Genomic DNA, 9,727 nt, shown 5'->3' on the forward strand with positions numbered 1-9,727 from the left:
TAGATGGACCTGACCGGGCCATCCTTTTTGCGAGGATCCTTATGTGGACCGTGTGCCGGATTGTGTGCGGCGCCGCTTGCCGCTCTTAGCCTGTTATCTGGTCGTCCATCCGACGAGGCGGCCTCTTTCTTTTTTGACTGTGGGGGCTCTACGGCCTCCTCGTCAAATTTGGGCAACAGCTTGCGCTTTGGGTAGCTCTTTGCTTGGTGACTACCACCGTATTTATCTGCGGTCTTGAGTACTTTGCTCCATCTCATTCTGAGTACGTCTTCCGCCGTTTTGAGCTTTCGCTTTTGCTTCTTCAAACTTCTTGCAGTGGCGATGAGCCTTCTGTGAAGGTTCTTATGCTCCGGTGATGTGTCCAGCGTGAGATCGTCTAGACTGTTGTTTTCGCCAGGAATGGGTTGCTCGTCCACTGGTTCGCCCTGCTCTATGGCTGGGTCAGTATGGGTGCCATTGCTATCGAGGCGGGACTTCGGGCGGCGCTTGCGTCGCCGTTTTTGTTGTTTTTCGGGGGAATTATCCTTCGCCACGTCCCATTGTTCCTCGTTATCGCTTCCTTTTGGTGTATCCACCATGTATACGTCGTGAGTTGAGGCGGCTTTCCAGTGCCCAGTAGGCGCTGGTTCTTGGTCGTCTCCGGCATCGTCGTCCATACCGTCGATGTCTTCGGAGTCGAAGTCTAGCATGTCGATTAAATCGTCGACACTGGCTACTAAGTGGGTGGTGGGTGGGCCTTGAATTTCTTCGTCGTCCGCGTCCCAACCGTCCTGACCGCAATCCGGCCAGGGCTCTCCTGATAACGAGAGATACTTTAGCGAACTCAGGATGTCGCCGAAAGGTGAGTGTTGGAAGATGTCCGCAGCGGTGAACTCCATGATCGGCGCCCAATCGGATTCGATTAAAGGGGGCGTAGGAGGTTCGGAGTCTGGCAAGGAGTCCAGCACCTCGGAGTCACGAGCTTCACAGGGGACAAGGACAGTATTCGGCTCTATCGCCATAGAGGTTGCAACCCCCGAGGCGGTCTCTAACCACCCGTCCTCGATCTGCACAGCCGGCTCCAAATCGAGGGTCGGAGCGGACTCGTGTATGGCCTCAAGGGCACTGTCCGGTAGCAGAGCTAAATCATGCCCATCGTGACAGTGCGGTGCGCTCGACTGTGGCTCGAATCCATCGAAGATCAAGTCTCTGCGGATGTCAGCCGTGAAGTTCAGACTTCCAAATCTAACCTGACGGCCAGGGGCGTATCTTTCGATCTGCTCCAGATGGCCAAACGAATTGGCCCGCAGTGCAAAGCCGCCGAATACGAAGATCTGTCCGGGGAGAAAAGTCTCACCCTGGACCGCGTCGTTGTTGATGATCGAAGGAGCCATCAAGCCTATCGGTGACGACACAGAGGAACTCTCAATGAAAGCACCAATGTCGGTGTCAAAACCGGCGGATCTCGGGTAGGGGGTCCCGAACTGTGCGTCTAGGCGGATGGTAACAGGAGACAAGGGACACGATGTTTTACCCAGGTTCGGGCCCTCTTGATGGAGGTAAAACCCTACGTCCTGCTTGATTAATATTGATGATGTGGGTATTGCAAGAGTAGATCTACCACGAGATCAAGGAGGCTAAACCCTAGAAGTTATCCTATGGTATGATTGTTGTTATGTCCTACGGACTAAAACCATCCGGTTTATATAGACACCGGAGAGGGCTAGGGTTACACAGAGTCGGTTACAATGGTAGGAGATCTACATATCCGTATCGCCAAGCTTGCCTTCCACGCCAAGGAAAGTCCCATCCGGACACGGGACGAAGTCTTCAATCTTGTATCTTCATAGTCTTGGAGTCCGGCCGATGATGATAGTTCGGCTATCCGGACACCCCTTAGTCCAGGACTCCCTCAAAGACATCCTTCAACCTCATCAAAATCTTCTTACCCTGACTGACATTGAAGCTCTCAAGATGATTGAATTAGCTCGCATACAAACCAAGTATCTCACACGTGAAAATATTTTGTTGAAGGATCATATCACCACACTCAAGGGCATTATCCGCAAACTGGAGGAACTCCTACGCTCGATGTGCGACTATCCATCATCACCACCACATTCATCACCTCCGAAGAAGGAGACATAAACACAAGGGTATGGGCACTCCCCTTGGCAACTGCCAAGCTTGGGGGAGGTGCCCTGGTATCGTATCATCATCACACTCCTATCTTTACCGTTTTACTTAGTTTGATCCTTTTAGTAATATCTTGATCTAGTAGAATAAAGTTTTGGTATGATTTAGTTTTGAAATTTTCTTTATGATCCTTCTATGTAATCGAGTCCATGAGCTATATATATAATAAATATTAGTGTTGAGTCAAGGGCTTGATTACCTTGCTTTGATCTTGAGGGAATAAAAGAAAAAGAAAGAATAAAAAGAAATAAAGAGATCATATTGATCTTATGGAGAGTAATGACTTCACATATAAAGAGTATGATGAATAAAAGTTGTTGAGAATTGGCAAACATAGTTTTGGTCATCGTTGCAATTTATAGGAAGTAGTAAAGAAAGAGGGGTTCTCACATATAAATATACTATCTTGGACATCTTTTATGATTGTGAGCACTCATTAAAATATGACATGCTAAAGAGTTGACGTTGGACAAGGAAGACAACGTAATGGGTTATGTTTTCTTATATTTGAAATAAAGTATATTGTCATGGATCATCCAACATGTTGAGCTTGCCTTTCCCTCTCATGCTAGCCAAATTCCTTGCACCAAGTAGAGATACTACTTGTGCTTCCAAATATCCTTAAACCCAGTTTTGCCATGAGAGTCCACCATACCTACCTATGGATTGAGTAAGATCCTTCAAGTAAGTTGTCATGTTGTATGCAATAAAAATTGCTCTCTAAATATGTATGACTTATTAGTGTGGAGAAAATAAGCTTTATACGATCTTGTGATATGGAAGCAATAAAAGCGACGGAGTGCATAATAAAGGTCCATATCACAAGTGGCAATATAAAGTGACGTTCTTTTGCATTAAGATTTCGTGCATCGAACCATAAAAGCACATGACAACCTCTGCTTCCCTCTGTGAAGGGCCTATCTTTTACTTTTTGTCTTATACATTATGCAAGAGTCATGGTGATCTTCACCTTTCACTTTTATATTTTATCCTTTGGCAAGAACCTTGTGTTGGAAACATCCTGATATATATATCCAATTGGATGTAAGTTAGCATGAACTATTATTGTTGACATTACCCTTGAGGTAAAAGGTTGGGAGGCAACACTATAAGCCCCTATCTTTCTCTGTGTCGGATTAAAACTTCATTACCCATAAGTATTGCGTGAGTGTCAGCGATTGTGAAAGACTAAATGATAGTTGAGTATGTGGACTTGCTGAAAAGCTCTTATATTGACTCTTTCTGATGTTATGATAAACTGCAATTGCTTCAATGACCGAGATCATAGTTTGTTGGTTCTCAATGAGGTTTCTGATTCATACTTGACATTGTGAATAGATTGTTACTTGAGCATCAGAAATCATATGACAATATATATATATATATATATGTTGCTGTTATAAGAATGATCATGATGCCCTCATGTCCGTATTTTATTTTATTGACACTTGTATCTCTAAACATGTGGACATATTTTTCGTTATCGGCTTCCGCTTGAGCACAAGCGAGGTCTAAGCTTGGGGAAGTTGATACGTCAATTTTGCATCATGCTTTTATATTGATATTTATTGCATTATGGGCTATTATTACACGTTATGTCACAATACGTATGCCTATTCTCTCTTATTTTTACAAGGTTTACATGAAGAGGGAGAATGCCGGCACCTGGGATTCTGGGCTGGAAAAGGAGCAAATACTAGAGACCTATTCTGCACAACTCCAAAAGTCCTGAAACTCCATGAAAGTTATTTTTGGAATTAATAAAAAATATTGGGTGAAGAAATTACCAGAGGGGGCCCACACCCTGTCCACGAGGGTGGCCCACACCCTGTCCACGAGGGTGGGGGCGCACCCTACCCCGCTGGGCGCGCCCCCTGCCTCGTGGCCCCCCTGGCAGTCCTCCGGTGGCCATCTTCTGCTATATGAAGTGTTTTACCCTGAAAAAAATCATAAGCGAGCTTTCGGGACGAAACACCACCGCCACGAGATGGAACCTTGGCGAAACCAATCTAGGGCTCCGGCGGAGCTGTTCTACCAGGGAAACTTCCCTCTGGGAGAGGGAAATCATCACCATCTATCCTATCAGTGGGAGGAGGGTCAATCTCCATCAACATCTTCACCAGCACCATCTCCTCTCAAACCCTAGTTCATCTGTTGTATCCAATCTTTGTCCCAAAACCTCAGATTGGTACATGTGGGTCACTAGTAGTGTTGATTACTCCTTGTAGTTGATGCTAGTTGGTTTATTCGGTGGAAGATCATATGTTCAGATCCTATATGCATATTAATACCCCTCTGATTATGAACATGAATATGATTTGTGAGTAATTACGTTTGTTCCTGGGGACATGGGAGAAGTCTTGCTATAAGTAGTCATGTGAATTTGGTATTTGTTCGATATTTTGATGAGATGTATGTTGTCTCTCCTCTAGTGGTGTTATGTGAACGTTGACTACATGACACTTCACCATTATTTGGGCCTAGAGGAAGGCATTGGGAAGTAATAAGTAGATGATGGTTTTCTAGAATGACAGAAGCTTAAACCCTAGTTTATGTGTTGCTTCGTAAGGGGCTGATTTGGATCCACATGTTTTGTGCTATGGTTAGGTTTATCTTAATACTTCTTTTGTAGTTGCGGATGTGCTTGCAATAGGGGTTAATCATAAGTGGGATGCTTGTCCAAGAAAGGGCAGTACCCAAGCATCGGTCCACCCACATATCAAATTATCAAAGTAACGAACGTGAATCATATGAGCGTGATGAAAACTAGCTTGACGATAATTCCCATGTGTCCTCGGGAGCACTTTTCTCTATATAAGAACTTATCCAGGCTTGTCCTTTTCTACAAAAAGGATTGGTCCACCTTGCTGCACTTTATTTACTTTTGTTGCTTGTTACCCGTTACGAATTACCTTATCACAAAACTATCTGTTACCGATAATTTCAGTGCTTGCATAGAATACCTTACTGAAAACCGCTTGTCATTTCCTTCTTATCCTCGTTGGGTTCGACACTCTTACTTATCGAAAGGACTATGATAGATCCCCTACACTTGTGGGTCGTCAGCTACGGTCTTCATCCATCTCCGCTGATGGAGGTTCAAATCTAGCTGAGTAAATAGTTACTTAAAACTTTGGTGTCGGTGAAGATCTCGCAACAATTACCAAGAAGGTAATGTCGCCACTGTTTCAGTGCATGTATGATAGCAGCAAGCTTGAGGTCATGAACTAGGTAGTTCTCTTCGTGAGGGCGCAATTGATGGGAGGCATAAGCAATCACTCTGCGCTCTTGCATTAGGACACCGCCGAATCCTTGACGTGAAGCGTCGCAGTAAATGACGAAGTCCTTCTTAGTATCAGGTGGAGCAAGCACTGGGGCAGAAGTCAGCTTGTCTTTCAGTGCCTGGAAACTTTCCTAACACTTTTCTGTCCAATCAAACTTGATGCCTTTGTGAAGCAGGCTAGTCAGGGGCTTGGCAATTTTGGAGAAGTTCTTGATGAATCGACGGCAATAGCTGGCGAGTCCGAGAAAACTTCTGACTTGTTTGACATTCTTCAGAGGAGTCCAATTGAGAATAGCCTGAACTCGCTCGGGGTTGATGGCAATATCGTCCTTGGAGATGACATGCCCAAGAGAGGTCACTTCGGGAAGCCAGAATTCACACTTGGAATACTTAGCATATAGTTAATGTTCTTGAAGTTTTTCTAGAACAAGACGAAGATGTTCTTCTTTGTTCTTGGAGTACACAAGGATATCATCTAGATAAACCACGATGAACTTGTCGAGGTATTCCATGCATATATAGTTCATCAGACGAGCTAATGTCATTGGAGCATTGGTCAAGTCGAAAGACATGACCGTGTACTCGTATAAACCATAGCGAGTCACGAAAGCAGTCTTGGTGATATCCTCTTCACGAACCCGAATCCGGTGGTAGCCCAACCTCAAATAAATTTAGAGAATACTGAGGAACCAGCAAGTTGAACATACAGATCATTGATTCTGGGAAGCGGATACTTGTTCTGAATTGTTGCCTGGTTGATAGGTTGGTAATCTTGGAACAAACGATTCGTGCCATCCTTCTTCTTGACAAAGAGAGAAGGTGCTCCCCAAGAATATGAACTAGGATGAATGAAACCATTGCAAAGAGATTTGTCGATTTCCTCCTTAAGCTCAAGGAGTTCATGTGGCGGCATCTTGTATGGCCGCTTGGCAATAGGAGTAGTGACCGGCTTCAAGTCTATGATGAATTCAACAACTCTAGCAGGGTGTATTTCTGGAAGTTCTTCTGGAAAGACATCTTCGAAATCACGAACGACTGGAATGTTCTCTATTCCCTCAAGAGGTGAAGCATTCAATGCATTCAGAACATAAATCCGATTCTCGGCATCGTGAGATGTTCGAGCTGAGTATTGGACTGTGACTAGAATGGTGTGTAAGTTGGAATTTCTTAGCGACACTGTCGATCAAAGCTTTATGGGCTGTCAACCAATCCATACCAAGAATGATGTCTATGTTGTAAGGTCCGAGTATAATGAGAGAAGCCATAAAAAGTAGACCTCCAATCTTGATTTGGTTGCGAGGGCTTACCGTTGAGGTTTGCCACTTGGATCCTGGAGATTGAACCGCTAAAGTAGCGGAAAATTTCTCCATGTATAACTCATGTGACTAAGCAAATTGTTAGGACATAAAAGCATGTGATGCTTCTGAATCAAAGAGAACAGAAGCTGGCACTGAATTAACGCGAAGGGTACCAATCATGATTTTTGGGGACTCGCGAGCTTCTTCAATTTTGACATGGGTGACTTGACCACCACTCATAGTAGGCGATCTGGCACTACAATTTCTGATAGGATGGTTTCGACGGCCCTTCCCATGACCAACAAGAGAATGTGAAGCATTTTGGGGTTGACCCTAGCGGCAGTTGAGAGCAAGGTGCCCTGGATGTCCACACTTGCGGCATAAACCATCATTATGGGGAGGAGCTACAACATTGGACTATCCACCCTGAATCGTTAGCTATCTCGGCAACGGAGGCATACGAGGTGCAACATAAGACGGCCTTGGTGTTGGAGCAGGTCGGTGATTAACATTGTGTGGGATCCAGACTCGACATTTCTGAGGAGGCTGACCCAAGGATGGGCCCATATCTCTGATGCTTGAGCAAATCCTGGTACTCAGTCGGACCAGTTTCAGTTCGAAAAGCTTGGCTGACAAGCGTCGCAAAGTCTGCACAATCATGAGGAACAAGTGTGAGCTTTATATCGGGACACAATCCTTCACTGAATTTCTCCTGCTTGCGACCGTCGGTGCAGACGTCATCCGTGGCGTAGCGGGATAATTCAAGGAATTTCCTATGATATTCATCCACAGTCATCATGCCCTGTGAGAGTTTGCAGAACTCCTACTTCTTCTGGTCCATCAGACCTTGAGTAATGTGTCGTGCATGGAAGGCTAACTGAAATTCCTGCCAAGTGGTTACAGCCTCTGCAGGCAGCATACCCCTGTGTCTTTCCCACCATTGAGCAGTTGGACACTTCAAGTGGAATTTCGCAAATGTGACATAACTGGCAGGGGCAACATTAGCTAACTCCATCTCAAACAGGATGTCACGAAGCCAATCATCAACATCCTTAGGATTGGTGGAGTTACGAAAAATGGACGGGTTGAGGCACACAAATTCTGGCAGTGTTATTGGGGCAGGTTGTTGATGAGCATTCTGGTTCAAAAACTGAGCCATTACTCTAGCCATAAACTGACGGTTCAGTTTAAATTGTTGCATCATTGCGGCAATATAGGGTGGAGGTGGAGGATCATCAGCCATCCTGCTAAAAAATCAGGAAGCAGTTTAACAGGGGGGAGCAGGTGTATGGAGTCATTCATGATATAACTTGAACAATCAGCAAAGACACAGTATGTACAAAACAGTAGTCATTAAAGACATACAGATACATACACAGAGCCAATTACATGTTGTTAGTATGAGGTCGGACAAGAGAATCATCCTAGACATACTATGCGGCACACATGCACGCGATGGAAGGATACAACAACGAGACATAGCAAAGGCTGCATCATCATCGGAGAAAACCACTAGAGCGAGGAATCTGCAAGGGACGATGCAGGGTGCCCTCGATAAAAGGATTCTGCGGCCCGTGAACAATATGAAGCAGATCCTGGCCCTCAACTCAAGAAAGGCGTAATACAAATCTCCGGATGGATGTGATCACGAGAACCTAGGATAGAGTTAGCAAAATCATTTAACCCGAATAGAAGAGAGATCGGAATTCCAAAGTATAGATGAGGAATAAAAGATCCTAATACCACCCAATAGTGACGTGGGACCGTAAGCCACACACACTACAAAAAAAATACACTTCCATGATGATACGTGTTTGTCACAGTAGGTTGTGTTTTTTGTCATGCATGTACATCCATGACAAATTTATGATAGAATCGAGATAGTCATACTTGTGTTGTCGTAGAAGTGTTCGATGACATTACCAAAATTATCATCACGGAAGTGTCCACTTCCATGACGATAAATCGAGCGTCATAGAAGTGCTTTCGTCAAGGGTGACTGACACGTGGCATCCACCGTAACGGAACGCCGTTAAGCTATCGGGTCGGTTTTGGATCCGATAACCCGTTAACAGCCCCGACCAATGGGGATTTTCCACGTGTAAAATCATCATTGGCTGGAGGAAACACGTGTCGGCTCATTGTTGGGACAAATGTCATTCACTCAATGGACAGAAGGCGCCTATGATACGTCGACACGTGGCACGGCCCAACAGAGGCCCATTCCTGTGAAAAGGCTGGCCCGTTTGACTTGGTCAAAAGGTGACGGGCTGACACATGGGAAGCCTGTTAACGGCCTATTTGCATATAGCCCATTTACAGCCCGCTAACCCAAGGCCCGTTACGCCCTATCCGAATTAGGCCCAGTAGCGTCATCTGGGCCATCCAATATGATTCCAGCCCGTTTTCACTTCTGGCCCATGTATGGCCCATGACGTCTTTCGCCCCATATGAGGCCCTATGTAACTCTCTGCCTATTAACGGCCCGTGGTAAAACTGGCCCGCGATGAACAGTGTATTACTTTAGACCTACTAATGGCCCGTGGTGAAACTGGCCCGTAATGAACAGTGTATCGCTTTATACCCATTAAGGGCCCGTTATTCAGTTGGGCCGTTTACAGCCCATGTTATCTTTCGGCCTTCTCAGAGCCCATTTATTCTTGGGCTTATTTGCAGCATTCGGTTACTTATGGCCCGTTACTGTCGTTTTCTGCTTGTGGGCCAAATTCAGCCAGTTGTTACAGTCGGCCCGTTTGTGGTCCGTTAGTCGGTTGGGCCATTTTCATAGCATCACCAAATACGGCCTATTAACGGCCCGTTATGGTCAGCCAATAAAACGTACGATTTCCATTATAGGCCCGTCTACGGCCCATTAAAGGCCAGTACAAGACCCATAAATGAGTCGGCGGCCCATGGATCCTATGTGACGTAGAAGGCCCATGGACCCTGCGAGACGTAGAAGGCCCATGGA

The sequence above is a fragment of the Triticum aestivum genome, chromosome 6B (assembly GCF_018294505.1).
Source record: "Triticum aestivum cultivar Chinese Spring chromosome 6B, IWGSC CS RefSeq v2.1, whole genome shotgun sequence".
NCBI classification, from domain to species: Eukaryota; Viridiplantae; Streptophyta; class Magnoliopsida; order Poales; family Poaceae; genus Triticum; species Triticum aestivum.